Below are 16,342 nucleotides of genomic sequence, written 5' to 3'. Positions count from 1 at the left end.
ATTTTTTGGTCCACTTGTCTCATTTTGGATCTCTATATTCCTAATCGTTGTCATGCTATTTTATTCCATTATCAAAAGCTTTGTCAAGGCGTCTTCAACTTTACTCATTCTTTCAAGCATGGATGGATCCTCAACGCCAGGTGAATTGTTTGATAAGAACAGTGACCATTAGGATGATCACCTCCACAAAAATCACATTTGATTAATTGACTCTGGCTTTGAGATGAATAAACAACATATAATTGTTGGGGAAATTTAGCCATTTGTGTAGTTAGTTGCTCAATCTACTATGTCTGAATTTTATTTTGAGCCAATAGTACATCTTCTAGCCCTTCCTTTTGAGTACCTTGTTTATCATGCTGAGCTTTATAATCAGTTGATGCCAATCCATCAATAATCCTTGTCGCTTGTTCTACATCAAGAGCCATCATTGTGTCATATCTGAGACCATTCAGGGATATGCTCAGTTGAGCAATATCTTGAAATCCACGATTTGGGCATTTTCTCAATATCATCTTAAATCTTTCCCATGTCTCACATAAGACTTCATCTGCTCCTTGTCTGAACATAGAGATTTCAGACTTTGCTTTGATGTAGCGAGAGATTGGAAAAATCTTTGCAGAAATTTTTCCGCTACATTTTCCCAACTAGTGAGGCTCTAATTTGGAAGTGATTTGAGTCATTCCTTAGCCTTTCGTGCCAATGAAAAAGAAAACAAACGCATATAAACATTTTCGATATCACCTGATTGAAAGACCATTGTTCCCACCAATACATAAAATGTAGACAAATGTGAACATGAATTCTCATGATCCATTGCTGCAAATTGATGGGTAATGATGAGAGTGAGAAAAGCGAGATTTATTTTCAAGGCTTTGGCGATAGTAGGTATTGCAATACTAGAAAAATGTCTTGTCCTCCGGTACATGACATAATCAACAAGTGTCCTCCTAAGGAGTGATGCTTGTTCTTCTGCCATGTTGTTTTCTTCCTGAAAAATATTAGTGAAAAAAAAGTATACTTTTTTGCTTTTTTAAAAAATAAAAAATCAAAAAATCAAAATAAATTTGAAGACAAAATAAAAACAAAACAAATAAAAAAATAAAATAAAAATACTAAGAAAAAATAAAATAAAAATAAAAACTGACACAAAAATAAAACAAAAACTAGTAATGGTAAAAAAAAATAATGAAAAGATATAAATAAAACTATGTCAATTCTAAAAAACAACTACGTAAACTAAACCTAAAATAAATAAAAAAACATAACAAAACAAAATCAAAATCAAAATAAAAAAAATTAAAACAAAAACAAAACAAAATAAATACTGTAAAGAAAAAAAAATAAAAAACAAAAAATTTATTTTCAAACAGCAGATATACAAATTAAAATAAAATAAAATAAAATAAAATAAATAAAATAAGAACAAATCTGTAAATAAAACAAAATAAAATAAGTAACAAATATAAACACAATAAAAACAAATAAAAAAATTAAAAATATTCACAATATTTATGAAACTATACTCAACAAATCAAATATGCTCCCTAGCAAAAGCGTAAAAAACTTGATGACTTTTTACGGCAAGTGCATCGCGTTGTCAGAAGTAATAATTGTCCCTAAGGACGAATATCGATCCTACAAGGAATAGTAAATTATCGAGTACAATAATCACTAAATATGAAACAAAACAATTGAAAATAGTATTGAAGTGATTGTGTTGACAATGATTAATAAGAAAACAGACAAAGAATTAATTGCTTCAAGTTGGAAAAATAGGGATTAGGTTTCATCTCTCTTACTCTCATGTATTTTGATTAGCATATTAATATTAAGTTCTTTGATTGAAATTGATGTCTGTATAAAAGTCATTTATATCGATTCCTCTCATATAAAATCTTTAAGAATGTTCCCTAAATACTGATCCCTCGCATAATTATAAGAACAACTTAGAACGAAGCTCATACGTTAATAGCAATTGACATTTCAAGTCTATTTCTAGCACTCAAATATGTTAAGTATTGTTGTTTAGGCCAGAACCTTAAAAATACTTTCCAGTCATATTTAAGATTCTCAATTTGTCACAGAAATTTAGAAGTAAAACAACAATATCAATAATCAATCAAGAAGAAAATATTATATCATATTAAATATCACCTTAATACATAAAAGTTCAAGCATATTACTCTCATTCCCAAATGGTAGAATTAGCCATACATACTTCTAGCACCTTCCATTCTCCCAATCGGGTTACAATTAACTCAATGATGTTTTCCTCTCAATCTTTCACATTGGGGTTGAGCTTCTAGCCCCCTATTTAACCTAATTTTCTAGGGTTAGGTTGCTTCCTCGCGTTGATGGGTTAAGTGATAAAACATAAAAAAGGATCAATTTGTCTGACGCATTCTCGCTCAAGCGAGATACTCCTGTTGCAACATTAGCTTTTTTCAGAGCTTTTCTCCATTCGGATACATTCCAACTTTCTCTTTTTAGCTTAAATCATTACTCTTTAATCCAAATTTCCAATCTTCCCTAGAAACCTGCAATTAACACCAAATTTGGGAATAAAATGCTCTTATTCAAATAAAGATCAGAAAAAATGTAAAAATGTATAAATTCATAAATTAGGTATTATTTTATATGTAAATTAGCAATAAATTCCTCTTTAATCCAAATATCCAATCTTTCCTAGAAACCTGCAATTAACACCAAATTTGGGAATAAAATAATCTTATTTAAATAAAGATCCTAAAAAATGTAAAAAAATGTATATATTCATAAATTAGAGATTATTTTATATGTAAATTAGCAATAAATCCTACTAAGTGCCTATATTTTAATATGAAATATTACTAAAATTAGGCACTTATCAATCAACTTGACCTGCCTGAGGAATACGGAGTACATACTACCTTCAATGATATGGATCTAACACCGTTTGCAGGTAATGAAGATGAAGAGGCAGAAACATATTATTTGAGGAAAAATCCTCTTCAAGAGGGAGGGGAATGATGGTGGTTGGCTCCATTTTTGATTGTTCTTCTTAGAGAATTGAAGGAATTGGCGGAAGCAAATGGATATAGCGAAACAAAGAGGCTCAAGTGGAGCTATGGTGTCCTTGAAGGTGCATGATAGGTAGGGAGAGTGCTTGGTTAGGCCATATCACTTAGAGAAAGGTGAAAGAAAATATCAAAGGTGTCTAACTTATAGAGACTAGACAAGGGAATAGAAACTTGCAAACTTGGCAACATTTACTCATAAAATTGATCTTGTATTTTCATGAGCCAAGCATCCCTTTATATAGGAATAGGGTACGACCATTGTACAAAGGAATTGGTGGGAAATGTTCCTACCGATTGACTCGAACGGCAGCCTTTGGCCCTTCTATCTCCGCCTTAGAATGGTACTTCCTTGATCAAAGAATCTCTCACCTGCAAAGACAAAGGGGTGCCTTGACGGCCGTTTGCACTCCGACGCTCAAGTCAGTATAAGGGCAAAGAAACACCAAGTGTGTAAAGTAGTTTCAGTCTTAGAAATTGTGTACCTTGCTAGGGTTCTTGGCACCCTTTATATAGGTTGAAACTAGGGTGTACCTTTGTGTTGTTACCCTTGGTGTGCGATGTGCGATGTTTGAGGTCAGTCTCTGGAATCGATGACCGAGGACTGGTCGGGACACAAGCCTGTAGTCTCGAGCAGTTTAATTGTTTTAGTGAAGAGACTAAGCGATCGCCCTGGGCGACCTACGTGGCACTGGGTAACAGGACGTGAACAATACACCGAAGTGACATCTCACCAAACTTTTTAAACCAGCGTACACGTGGCAAGATCAACGGCTAGGATTTGTTGGCGCTTTAACTTCTTTGTGCATTGTTTAAACCTTTAAATCCTTACGCTCCCCTCACTGTTTCATTACTTTCACTTAAGCAAATCATTTCCAAGCATTTCTCTCGGTTGGAACGCTCTTTCTTCCCCTTCGAAAACTCATACCTTCAAACCCTATGCGATCAAAGGTATGATTTTTACTTATCGTTTGCTCTTGCTTTATGATTCCCACTACTTATAACATGCATAAATTTGTTCTGGGACTGTTTATGTTTTCCGCCCTTTAGGTTTTCTGCACTTTACGTTTTCTCTGTTCTTTACTTGGAGTCACTGTTTTCCGGGTTATCGAGTCGCGCCATCGTCTCCTTCTAAACCCTCGTTTTCTCCATTCCTTTCTTTCGTTTTAGATGATCAGAACGAAAACACCTCTGAACCTTCCACCCCCTGTTACCTACAAAGCCCTTTACCATTGGGCCCTTGAAGCCCTTATGGCTGAGACTTCTTAGTTGAACTCCCACAAGGACATCGATACATACAAGCAAGGCAAATCCCAGGAAAAGTTCCATGTCTTCAGGAAGGAGCTTGACGTATACCTGAAGGTCCTTCCTTGCAGGAAAGGGGTCCCCACATGCGCTGACGATCGGGCGGATCCTGACGAGCCATTTTTCTTTATGTACACCACCATTTTTAAACGACTTCGACTCCGCCTTCCTTTCTCACGGTTCGAACGGGCCCTTCTCATAGAGGTCAACGTGGTCCCTACCCAGATGCAACCTAATAGTTGGGCCTTCGTGCGGGCCTTCGCAATTCTCTGCGATTACCTTAGCCACCCACCCTCCATGGACGTCTTCCTCTACTTCTTCGAGGCGAAGAAATCGAGGAAGAAACTGTGGCTAAGCTTCAATGGCGTGGCGGGGAGAGTCCTCCTGACTCTTTTCCAACAATCTTACAAGGGGTTCAAGAAGAAATTCTTGAAGATATGCTGCAGCATCCACGATCCTACCCTTATGGATGGCTTCCCACTGTACTGGGTAGAGAATCCGGGAGTCAAGAACCCTAGAAACCTAGAGGACTTGACTCCCTTTGATCGTGAGGTGTGCCAGCTTCTCTCGAGCTTGGGCGTGGTGTTTGACACCGCCAAGCTAATTAAACTTGAATTTTCTTCCAGACCTCTTAAGGGCTATATTGGTACTTCTCTTATTTCAGTTTCTTCTTTGCCTACTTTACTTGTTCATTGTTGTCAACTGCATGTCTTTGACCCTTCGTTACTTGTTGTTTTTGTGCAGACATGGCCATTAACGCAGACAGGAAGAAGAAGCTGGCCGATTTGCTGGCCAAGCGCAGGGCGACTGCTGCTTGTGCGGACACCTCTACTCCTGCTACCCTTCCTTCCCCCACCACTTCCGCGCCAAACTCATCAGCACCAGCCCCCGTTGATAAACGAAAGAGGTGGTGGTGGAGACAGGCTCAGAGGATGAGGACACCGATTCAGGCCTTGTCATCAAGAGACCTAGGGTGGACGAAGTCGTGGCGCCTTCGCACTCTGCCTCCGGTGGACTTACCCCATCCTTCAGGGATAACCCTTCAAGTGCTTCCTCCCCATGCGACCTTATTGTACATGAAGGTGGGGGGGAGAGCGCCCCTGAAGACCGTCAAATTCCTCCTGCTCTCGAGCTCCCTACTCTTCTCCAACAAGCCCTTAAGCGCTTCCAAGACAAGGAGATGGTGGAGAGCTTGGATGGAAACCTCCTCCAAGACCGCGTGGCTTAAGGCCTTAGAGACTTCCTCGTCACGTCCAGCCTTGCGTTGAGTAAGGCGCAAGAAGCATAAGACTTGCGGGCTAGGATAACGAAGTTGGAGGAGGAGCTAGCCCTCAAAACCAAAGCCTTCTCCAACCGCGAAACCGCCCTGTACCAGGAGCTGGCATACCTTCGTCAATCCGAGAAGGAGGTCAAGAGGCTTCTCTTTGAGAAGTCCTAGGAGGCCGTCCAATTGGAAGCGAAGATCTTACCTCTTCACAACAAGGTGGTCGACCTGGAGGAGAAGGTCGATGGAATGCAGACCAAGATGGAAGGACTGGAGGAGAGGGCCACCCAACGGGAAGTCCAGCTAGGGCAGGTGGAAGGGGAGCTGGCTGAGAAGGTCGAGCTCTTCAAGAGGACAGAAGAGGAGCACAAAAACCCTATCTTGGTGTTTCTAACCCGAGTGAACGGCTCTTAACTGACCTCGTCCTCGCCTATGGGACAAGTGAGGGTTTTAACTGTTAAACCATACTATTTAACCTTGGCATTCCCACGCAAGAGGGAGGCGTAATGAAGAGCCATACTATTCCCAACCTTGATGTTTCTAACCCAAGTGAATGGTTCTTAACTGACCTCATCCTCGCTGTATGAAGCTAAGGGATAGGTCCTTAACGGTTGAACCTTACTATTCTTAGCCTTGGTGAACTTACACAAGAGGGGGGCTCACCGACGAACCGTACTATTCCCGACCTTGGCGTATCACTTCAAAGGAGAGGTTCATTAACTAGCGAACCATACTATTCTTCGCCTTGATGAACTCACACAAGAGGGGGCTCACTAGAGGAACCATACTACCTTTGATCTTGGTGTATCACTTCAAGGGAGAGGTTCATTAACTGCACTGCACACATGTTTCTTAACGGAATAACTAAAATTTTATTTGGGTGACCTTGTTAAAAAACCCTTATAAGGGAAAAAGATTTCCCCTTAAACCGTGTACAATGCAAAACATCTTTAACTAAAATAAAACTTATGATTGGTCGCGTTCCAAGTACGAGGGATCGCGCCACCTTTTAACGTCTCGAGCCTGTAAGCTCCATTCCCAAGGGCCTCCGTCACTCTGAAAGGACCAGTCCACTTGGGAGATAACTTGTTTTCTAGCTGATACGAGTGGGCTTTTCGCATCACCAGGTCGGCGACCTAGAACTGCCGAGGTCTCTGTTAGAATGTATGGCTTTAAACTAGAGGGGGGGGGGGGGGTGAATGGTTTAAAGAGGGTTTTCGCAAACTTTTAAGTCAAGAATGAAATTACTTCGAGAAACACTTGAATCAGAATTCAGTTTGCCCAAACACAAAGCAAATAAGCACAACACCAGAAAAACAATCGGTTGTTTATACGAATTCACAAATATTAAAAACTTAATTTAAAGAGATTAAGGATAGAGAGAATGCACACAGAGGTTTATACTGGTTCACTCTAAACCCAGAGCTACATCTAGTCTTCCCAGAAACCACTGGGGAATCCACTAAGCAATCAACCCTAGATTACTTATAACACAACCAAAGAAGTGACCTTGATCCCCTCAAGACACACACTCCCTTTGGTCTAGCACAACAACACTAAGAATGCTGATCTTGATCCCTCAATAACACACAACCCTTCTCAGCAAACTCACAAAGTTCTTTCAAAAGATACAAAGGATTACTCTTGTTACAGAACAAATCTGAAATCAATACAAGATGAAAATCCTATCTCACACTCTTTGATCAATGCAATCTCTAAGCAATTCTCAACTTTTCAAAAACTCAATTGATTGAAAAACTCAAATCTGTTTTTCTGTATATATTCAAAGTTGTTGTTTGTTATGAAATCTTAACAAACTATTCATTGCATTTAAAGATTGGTCAAAGCATTAAAAACTGGAGCGTAAACAGTTAGAAAAACATTTAATGCTCAGTCAAAGCACAAAACAGTTTTCTATTATGGTCCCAAAACAAACAATCGGTTGTTTCCACGATTCAATCGGTTGTTTTGGTTTTGACAGCAAGTCAACCATTGAAAACAGTTTTCAACCTTTCTAAAAACACCTAAGTATAAAACAATCGGTTGTTTCGACAAAACAATAGGTTGTTTTTCACTTAGTTTGAAAACACTTTTCTTTTAAAAGGATTGAGAATGCTTATGCTTTGGATTCAATCAAGAGTGGATTATACATAAAATCTACCCCAGATCCTAACTAAAAGACAGCTCAGCAACAACTGGTACATTCAGCCTTTCATCAACCTTCAAAGGGTTTGGATTCTTCAAAGCTTCAACACACTTGGTTCAACAGGCTCAGCTTGGAGTTGTACTTGTACTCCACCCTTCTTTTCAAGGCTTTAGCCTTAATCCTTGCGTCCTCCTTTACTTTGTCCAGTAGGTCCAGGTTCACGTTTCTCTCTTCATTGGACTCTTCGACCACGAAGTTCTGGAATCATTGCGTTTGAATCGTACACCAAGCTAAAGGGTGTCTCCCTGGTTGTGGAGTGGGGAGTAGTGTGGTAGGCCCACACAATTCTAGGAACTTCTTCTGCCTAGGTCCCCTTGGCTTTGTCTAGCCTTCTCTTCAGATCTCTAAGCAGAACTCGGTTGGCAGACTCGACCTGCCCGTTCGTTTGAGGGTATTCAACTGACGCGAACACTTGTTTTACTCCCAACTCAGTACATAACTTGCCCAATTGTTGTCTTGCAAACTGGGTACCATTGTCAGACACCAACCTCTTTGGGATTCCAAAGCGGCATACTATGTTCTTCCACACAAAGTGTTGGATCTTATGGGTTGTGATCTGTGCTACTGGTTCAGCCTCTATCCACTCTGTGAAGTATTCTATGGCAACCACGAGGTACTTCATTTGCCGCACTGCTAAAGGGAAAGGCCCCAAGATGTCGATCTCCCAAGTATGAAATGGTCATGTGCTATAGATCAACCTCAACTCCTCTGGAGGCGCCTTGTGCCAGTCAGTATGTAGTTGGCACTGCTTGCACCGCTGTGCATACCTCGTGCAATCTTCCCTCATGGTTTGCCAATAATATCCTGCACGAATGGCCTTCGACGAGAGAGATCAGCCACCGATGTGGCTACCGCATACCCCCTCATCCAGTTCTGCCATAATCCGTGTGCACTGCTCACCACTTACACAGACCAGGATAGAGTGGGTGAACCCATGCCTGAACAACTTTCCATCGATCAAGGTGTACTTGCTCGAATTTTTATTTTATTTTTATAGCCTCTATAGGCTCTAGCGCGGGTATCCCATCAGCCAAGTAGCGTTGGTAGGGTGCCATCCAAGTTTCTCATGTTTCAATTTGGTAAACTTGCGTCGAGTTTTTCCCAACAACTGGGTACACGCTTATTCTGGGCATTTTCAGCGTCTCCTGCATTAACGACTAATGACTCCTCCTTAGGCCTTCTGATGTGTTGATTTACTGGACCTCTGCCATGTTGTCTGTGGTAGTTCGAGGTGTCCTCAGGGTCTCCTGAATAACTGTCCTCTGTCTGCCCCCTTACCCGAACTAGCGAGCTTTCTAAGCAAGTTTGCTCGGGCATTCTGTTTTTTGGGGATGTGGACTAACTCGAACACCTCAAACGAATCCTTTAGAACCTGGACATACTCTAGGTAGGCGGCCATCTGAGGGTCTTTAGCTTTGGTACTCCCCCGTGACCTGATCTGTGACTAACAAGGAATCACTTTTTGCCAGCAAACCTTTCGCTCCCATCTCCTTAGCCAGTAGCATTACAGCGATCAGGGCCTCATACTCTGCCTGGTTGTTACTGGCCTTGAAAGCGAACCGTAGGGCCTGCTCAATTAGCAACCCATCTGGTCTTTCCAAGATGACACCAGCCCCACTTCCTTGTTGGTTAGAGGAACCATCTTGATATGAGTTGGATAGACACTTTAACAAGACACACAACATTAAGGAGACTTAAGGTCATCTCAATGGAGGATAATGTCATCCAAGAGAGAAGCCAAACTCATTGAACAATGAGTGCCATGTCCTTATCACAAACACTTGGCGGAATTGAAAGGAAAGTAAGAACAAAACAGAATGCTGAAAACAGAATTGGACTCAAGGAAGCTTAAGGAATCATCAATGGAGACATAGTCGTCCAAATGATGTTCCAAACTCAAATAAGAGTGTTATCTCCTTGTGAACATCCATGGAATAAGATTTCGAAACAAAACTGAATTAAGAACACAAAGCACCGAATAGAAAACTGGAAACAACACATGAACACAAAAATAAACGGCGGAAAGATGAAGAAAATGAAGAAAATAAACAACACATGAACACAAAATTAAGATTTCTAAACTACCGATAGAAAACAGAAAATGAGATGAAGGAATGAAACTTAGGTGAATGAAGATGGGCTGGAATGGGAATTGGAGTTGCTCACGCCACTTGGTGATGGAATCCCAAGATGAGTGAAGGAAGTCGCCACTTGAAGCTCTCCAAAAGCTCACAAGATGAGACTAGGCAAGGAGATCCAAATCTCACACAAATCTCTCTCCAAATGAGTAGAGTTTCTCTATAGCAATTATCCAATTCTGAATTTACAAGAGCCCAACCTCTCTACTTATAATAGAAGAGGGCTGAAATGAAACACAAATGAAACTCAAAGTTCCCTCCAAATTCAAATGAAAATTGGTGCCACCTAGTCATGAAGTAAGTGTGACTCCTTTCCTATTTTCAGCACGTCCTAAAATGCGTCTACACCCCCTAACTATTCACACTCTTTATTTAATATTCATACCTCCTACAACTATACAAAAGTATTTCAAATGATGCTATTTTATTTAATGTTTGGCCTTGCCCCTTATGGTTTGGACTTGGGCTTTCTTGGGCTTGGGCTTTGGGCTTGGGCCTCATCTTTTGCAAAGACTAATAAGAAGAACTTTAAATGCTTTGGCCCTTGTCCATTTCTTCTATTGATAACATCTTTTTGATTCTCATCATACTCCCCAAGTTGGAGAGAATTCATCCACGAATTCAGTACTCCTACATAAAACAAAGTCAGATTGCAATTAGATAAGAGAATAGAAGAAGAAATAGGCAAACTGGACTTAGTACTTTTAAATGTTGTGAGTTCAGAAAAAGATGTTCTATATACAGACCATGTTGGAAAAGATTGTTTAGAAATGATATTATTGGAAAACTAGAAGGTATGAAAAATTCATCCTTAACATTCTTTATCCAATATGGTGTATAAGTAGGAACCTTGGGTAATGAAAAAGATAAGGAAGGAAAACACCTTGGAGATGAAAGGATAAGACCCATGTCAAATTGGCCTTATTTGTCTTTTTCATTGTCACTTGTGGTAGGTGGTTGAGTTAGGTCTTGTTTTACCGTGTTTATCAGTAAGGTTTGTTTTAGTGGACAATATGTGCCCAAAACCTAAACATTTAAAACATTTCATTTTTGAAGTTTTGGTAGGTAACTTAGGAGTAGAAGGATTTGGAATAGAAACGTTTTTGGAGATATGGTTTGTTTGGAAAAATTGGAAGGAGAAATTTGAGTAGAAATTTTGTTTGCACCCTTCCTAGAATAGTTGGAGAAACCATCATCATGAGTAGTTTGGAAAGTTGTTTTCAAAAGATATGATTCCACCTTGATGGCTATGTGAAGCACTTTCTTTAAAGAAGGGTACTCATTTAATTCTACAAATTCTCTAATATCTCTTCTCAAACCACGTACAAACCATTTTATCTTTGACTCTTCATTAGCATGCATATTCATTTTAGTCAAAGTTGTTTCAAAATCTTGAAAGTATTCCTATGTCCTTGAGGAAGCCTTTGGAACTTCAACAAGTGTTCCTTCCTAGAAGGAGGAACAAACCTTGCGCGCATACACTCTTTCAAGTCATTCCAAGAAACCACGGGAGGTCTCTTGTTATATCCAATGTCCATTACAATGCTATGCCACCATTTCTTGGCAAAATCTAAAAATTCTAAAGAGGCTATTTTCACCTTTTGGTCTTCATAGACCCCATAGGCTTTAAAAATTTGTTCACATTTAGCCTCCCAATCTAAATACACATTAGGATCACTATTACCACTAAAGCTAGGTACTTTAACACTTTGAAAATAAGGCAATATCACATGTTGGCGTCTATCTTCACGTTTATGTATTTTCCATTCTTCCTTTTTTTCAAAGCTCCCATAGGTGTTGGAACTCTTTAAAACATGCCCATGATGATGTTGGCCGTGAGCATTGGAAAAATCTTTGGAAGAATGCCTAGGAGAATGATGTCTTCCATGAATGGAATGTGAAGATCTTTCGTTCTTCAATTCAAGTTTTGACAATCTTTTCTCCATGTGTTTTACTTCTAAGATTTGAAGCCTTGCCTCCATTTGTCTCATCATCTCAAGATATTGTGCATTTGATTGTCTAGCATTTTTAAAATCTTCAATGACAGCTGCCTTTTGAGGTGAGTGAGGCTTACAAGATTCGCTGCTAGAAAAATTATCCATGATAATAAAAGGCACAAAAACAGAAACAAACAATTAAGGAAACTTGTTAGCAAAATAAAGAAAAATGTAGCTTGCTGGAAAAGGCCAAAAGAAGGCACTCAAACCACTCCAAGAAAATAATTTTTTGTCCTTTACCAAGCCTCTCTTGTGGATTGGATGAGCTTCAAGTGAAATATGCCAAAGCAAACCACACTTAATCAAGGAACAAATCACCACAAAAATTAGAGAAACAAAGAAGACAAGCAAGAAAAGGTATAAGCAAGAAAAGTTAAACCAAAACAGAATGCAATAGATGACAAAACTGGAAAAGAATATGAATTAAAAGACAAGCAAGAAAAGTAAGGCACACAATGAAAGGATAGCACACAAAGGAGTCCTAAAGAATAGTACTAGAATAGATGAAGAAAACAAAAACAATGCTACTGGAATTTGTTTTTTTGTTAAAACTGTGCGTGACTTTAAACATTTAACTGTAACTGTAGAAAGCGAACTGGAATGTGAAATTTTAACCACTGGAAATGCAAGATGTTATCTAAAAATTGGCACTGGAATCACTAAAAAACAGTAAGCCAATTAATTGTGATAAATTTCCGAAAATTACTGCCAAATCACCGTTTTCCAGCGTCAGAATTTTACACACTGTACGTATTTCATTTATCATTTTTTTTGTATATTGAATTTTGATGTACTTCTTTTTTTCACTCTTTTTTAACACTTCAAACTACTTAAATCTAGAAGTTCAGAATTTTCCAGTAGTCACAGAAATTTTGATAAACCAAACAGTCAACACGTTTTTATGAAAAACAGAGGAACCTATACTGGAATGAAAAATAGAATTAAAGAAACTACAAAGACACAATAGAAATGATGAATAAGAACTTGTATAGATCTAATACACAAGCATGAACTCAATACTAAAAAGAAAATGCACCAAAGGATCAAGAAAAACAGAAACCAAAATTTGTACTCAAATAAAAGCAATCAACCAAAGATAGCAAGAAAAGTACTACAAGGAATTGATGACATTATAGAAAAAAACATGACTAGACAAAACAAGTAGGGATTCAAAAATTAAAAAGACTCAAGCACAATGAATTGTACCAATTAAAACAGCAAGAAATACTCAAAAAACACAAAAAGCAGAATCACTAACACAAAACAGAATCAAAGTGTCCAGCAACTCAAAAAAAATTTTGCACACAACCATAGCTCTAGATACCACATGATATGAGTTGGATAGACACTTTAACAAGACACACAACATTAAGGAGACTTAAGGTCATCTCAATGGAGGATAATGTCATCCAAGAGAGAAGCCAAACTCATTGAACAATGAGTGCCATGTCCTTATCACAAACACTTGGCGGAATTGAAAGGAAAGCAAGAACAAAACAGAATGCTGAAAACAGAATTGGACTCAAGGAAGCTCAAGGAATCATCAATGGAGACATAGCCGTCCAAATGATGTTCCAAACTCAAATAAGAGTGCTATCTCCTTGTGAACATCCATGGAATAAGATTTTGAAACAAAACTGAATTAAGAACACAAAGCACCAAACAGAAAACTGGAAACAACACATGAACACAAAAATAAACGGCAGAAAGATGAAGAGCACTTAAAGAAAATATATCCTTTTGTCCACCTTGGACAACCAATAAAAACACATTTTGATGCTCTTAGATCAAATTTTCTTCTATTTGTTGACAAAGTGCTAGCATAACATAAAGAACCAAACACCTTTAATCCATTAAAATCTGCATCAGTTTTGAAAAGCATTTCATGAGGGGAAGGATAGTTTAAAACAGGTGTGGGAAACATGTTTATAATACGCGCAGCATGTATCACAGAATATGACCAATAAATTTTGGGTAAATGAGATTGTATCATAAGAGCTCTTGCTACATCTAATAAATGTTTCCTTTCAACTATACTATTTTGTTGTGGAGTATTGACACATGATGTTTGATGTATTATTCCTTTACTGACAAAAAAATTAGTCATGACAAACTCAGTTCCATTATCACTTCTTATTATTTTTATTGTTGTCTCAAACTATGTTTGAACAAAAATAACAAAATGTTTCAAAACCTTAACAACTTCAGATTTTTGTTTCAAAAGAAAAATTCATGTGTACCTCGAATAGTCATCAACTATGGTCAAGAAATATTTATGGCCATGAATTGATGGTATTGAGTATGGTCCCCAAATATCTACATGAATCAAATCAAAACATTTTTCCGATTTAGATGTACCTTAGCAGAACCAATTATTTTCAAGGAGTTTTTGTCTTGAATGTGACAACCATTAGAATCAAAGGTAAGAACACAAGATAGTCTATCAACCAATTTTGTTACTGAAAGAAGATTAAAAGTGAAGTAAGGAATATACAAAACATTGTTTATGACATGATTTTGATTGAAAAACTCTTCCAGAATAATTGGCAATGACTTGATTTCCATTTGGTAATTTGACATAAATAGGATCAATTTGACGATACGAAGTGAAGTAAGTTAAGGATGAACAAATGTGATCAGTGGCACCACTATCAATAATCCAAGAACTAGAAGAAGAAATAGAGTTATTACCAGTTTGTGTTGTCATGTTGGAAGGAATAACAGAGACTTGACTAGAAACATTGTCACTGGATTTGACCTGTTGTAAAGAGCTAACAATGTTTGATATTGCTCAGGAGTAAAACCAATTTGTTGAGACTCCACTTCTGACTTTGAACCTTCATGATTCTGCTCATTATTGTTAAAATTGGTATTGTGAAAGGTTGCATGACTTTGATGATGGTTCTGATTTTAAAATTTGAAATAAGGTGGAAAACCACGTTTTTTATAGCATGTATCAATGGTATGCCCTGTCTTTCCACAATAACTGCAAATTTTTGGAAGTATATCCTCTTCCATAGCTTCCTCTTTCATATCCACCACCCATGCCATAGATCATAGCATTGTTATTATAACCCCCTTTGCTAGTAGCAATCATTGCCTTGGATTGATCACCAAAAACTTGCCTCTTGTTGTGTAATGAGAGAGTAAACTCTATTCAAGGATGAATTATCAGATAAACTAACATGGTAAGGTGAACAAAGATCTTGTGAGGGATCAACAATTTCACCCATAGATAAATGTAGCAACCAGAGCTCTGATACCATATTACAAAATAGAATAGAGATGAACAAAAGAGAACAAAGATGAACAAAAGAGAACATAGATGAACAAAAGAGTAAACTGAAGACAAAGGATATGAGAATGAATACCTCTTCTTTCTTGTTATTCAAATCAAAACAAATGGTCTAAATATATACAAGTAGTACACTCATTCTAGGTTTAACTAAAAAGGAAAAGAATCAATAATTAAATACTAGAATCATAACACCAAGACAAAATAAAGATTATTCACCTCTATAAAGAGAAACAACTGATAATTAGAAAAGACACCAAATTATTCTCCTCTATAAAGAGAAACAACTGATAATTAGAAAAGACATCCAATTAATATTAGGATCCTTCTATAACTCTGGTATCCGTATCTTTTAATAGAAAGTAAGTATTCTTGATTTGAATTTTGAAGAATTTTGGTAAACATTTTTAGTACCCTATTTTGACTCATCTGAGTGTATGACACCTTTTTCAGATTTGATTACATACTTTAAAGAAAAGCCTAAACAAGTTTTGAATGGAAACACTTGGAAATTAGGAAATTTTTCACTAACCTGTATTCTAGTTTTGTACTTTCTCTGTGCTGTTTTGTGTTTTTTTTAATAGGATGTCTTCAAGCCTTTCTAAAATCTTACGGAAAACAGTGAGGAGTGTGAACCACGAAAGGGAGAAAATGATTATGCAAGAGTTTCAAGAAGTGGTGGAAAGACAAAGGATAGAATTGATTCAATTAAGACAAAGAAAAGAAAGGGAAGATAGAATAATAAAAATGTACTCAAGAACTGTCAAAGAGAAAAATATCGTTATGAAGAAAGATGGAGAGAGGTTCAAGAATTTTTCCCTTTTATAGAAGTGCAAAAGATTATGAAAATTATGTAGATAAAGAGCACAAATATAAAGAAAAATCAAGATCCAAGATTAAAACTAGTTTGATTAGATGCTTCATATGTGAAGGATATCAACGTAATAAACATCAATGTCACCCATAAGCAAGGAAGTTTTGAAGGATTATTACAAAGATTTGAGAAACAAATTAAAGAAAGCATTGAGAGAAAAAGAGAAAGAAAAATAACACAAATAAAAAGAACTAAAAAAGTAAA

The 16,342-nt window shown here is 37.6% G+C and overlaps 1 pseudogene; it reads left to right on the top strand.

Moving 5' to 3' along the window:
* The first annotated feature begins 483 nt into the window (after positions 1-483).
* LOC137827384 (small nucleolar RNA R71) lies at positions 484-589 on the top strand (annotated as a pseudogene).
* The last annotated feature ends 15,753 nt before the right edge of the window (positions 590-16,342 follow it).

This window comes from Phaseolus vulgaris, chromosome 8 (assembly GCF_051622355.1).
Source record: "Phaseolus vulgaris cultivar YP4 chromosome 8, ASM5162235v1, whole genome shotgun sequence".
In the NCBI taxonomy this organism is placed as follows: Eukaryota; Viridiplantae; Streptophyta; class Magnoliopsida; order Fabales; family Fabaceae; genus Phaseolus; species Phaseolus vulgaris.
The sequence above is the reverse complement of the archived record's forward strand: the minus strand, read 5'-3'. Positions and strand labels throughout refer to the sequence as shown.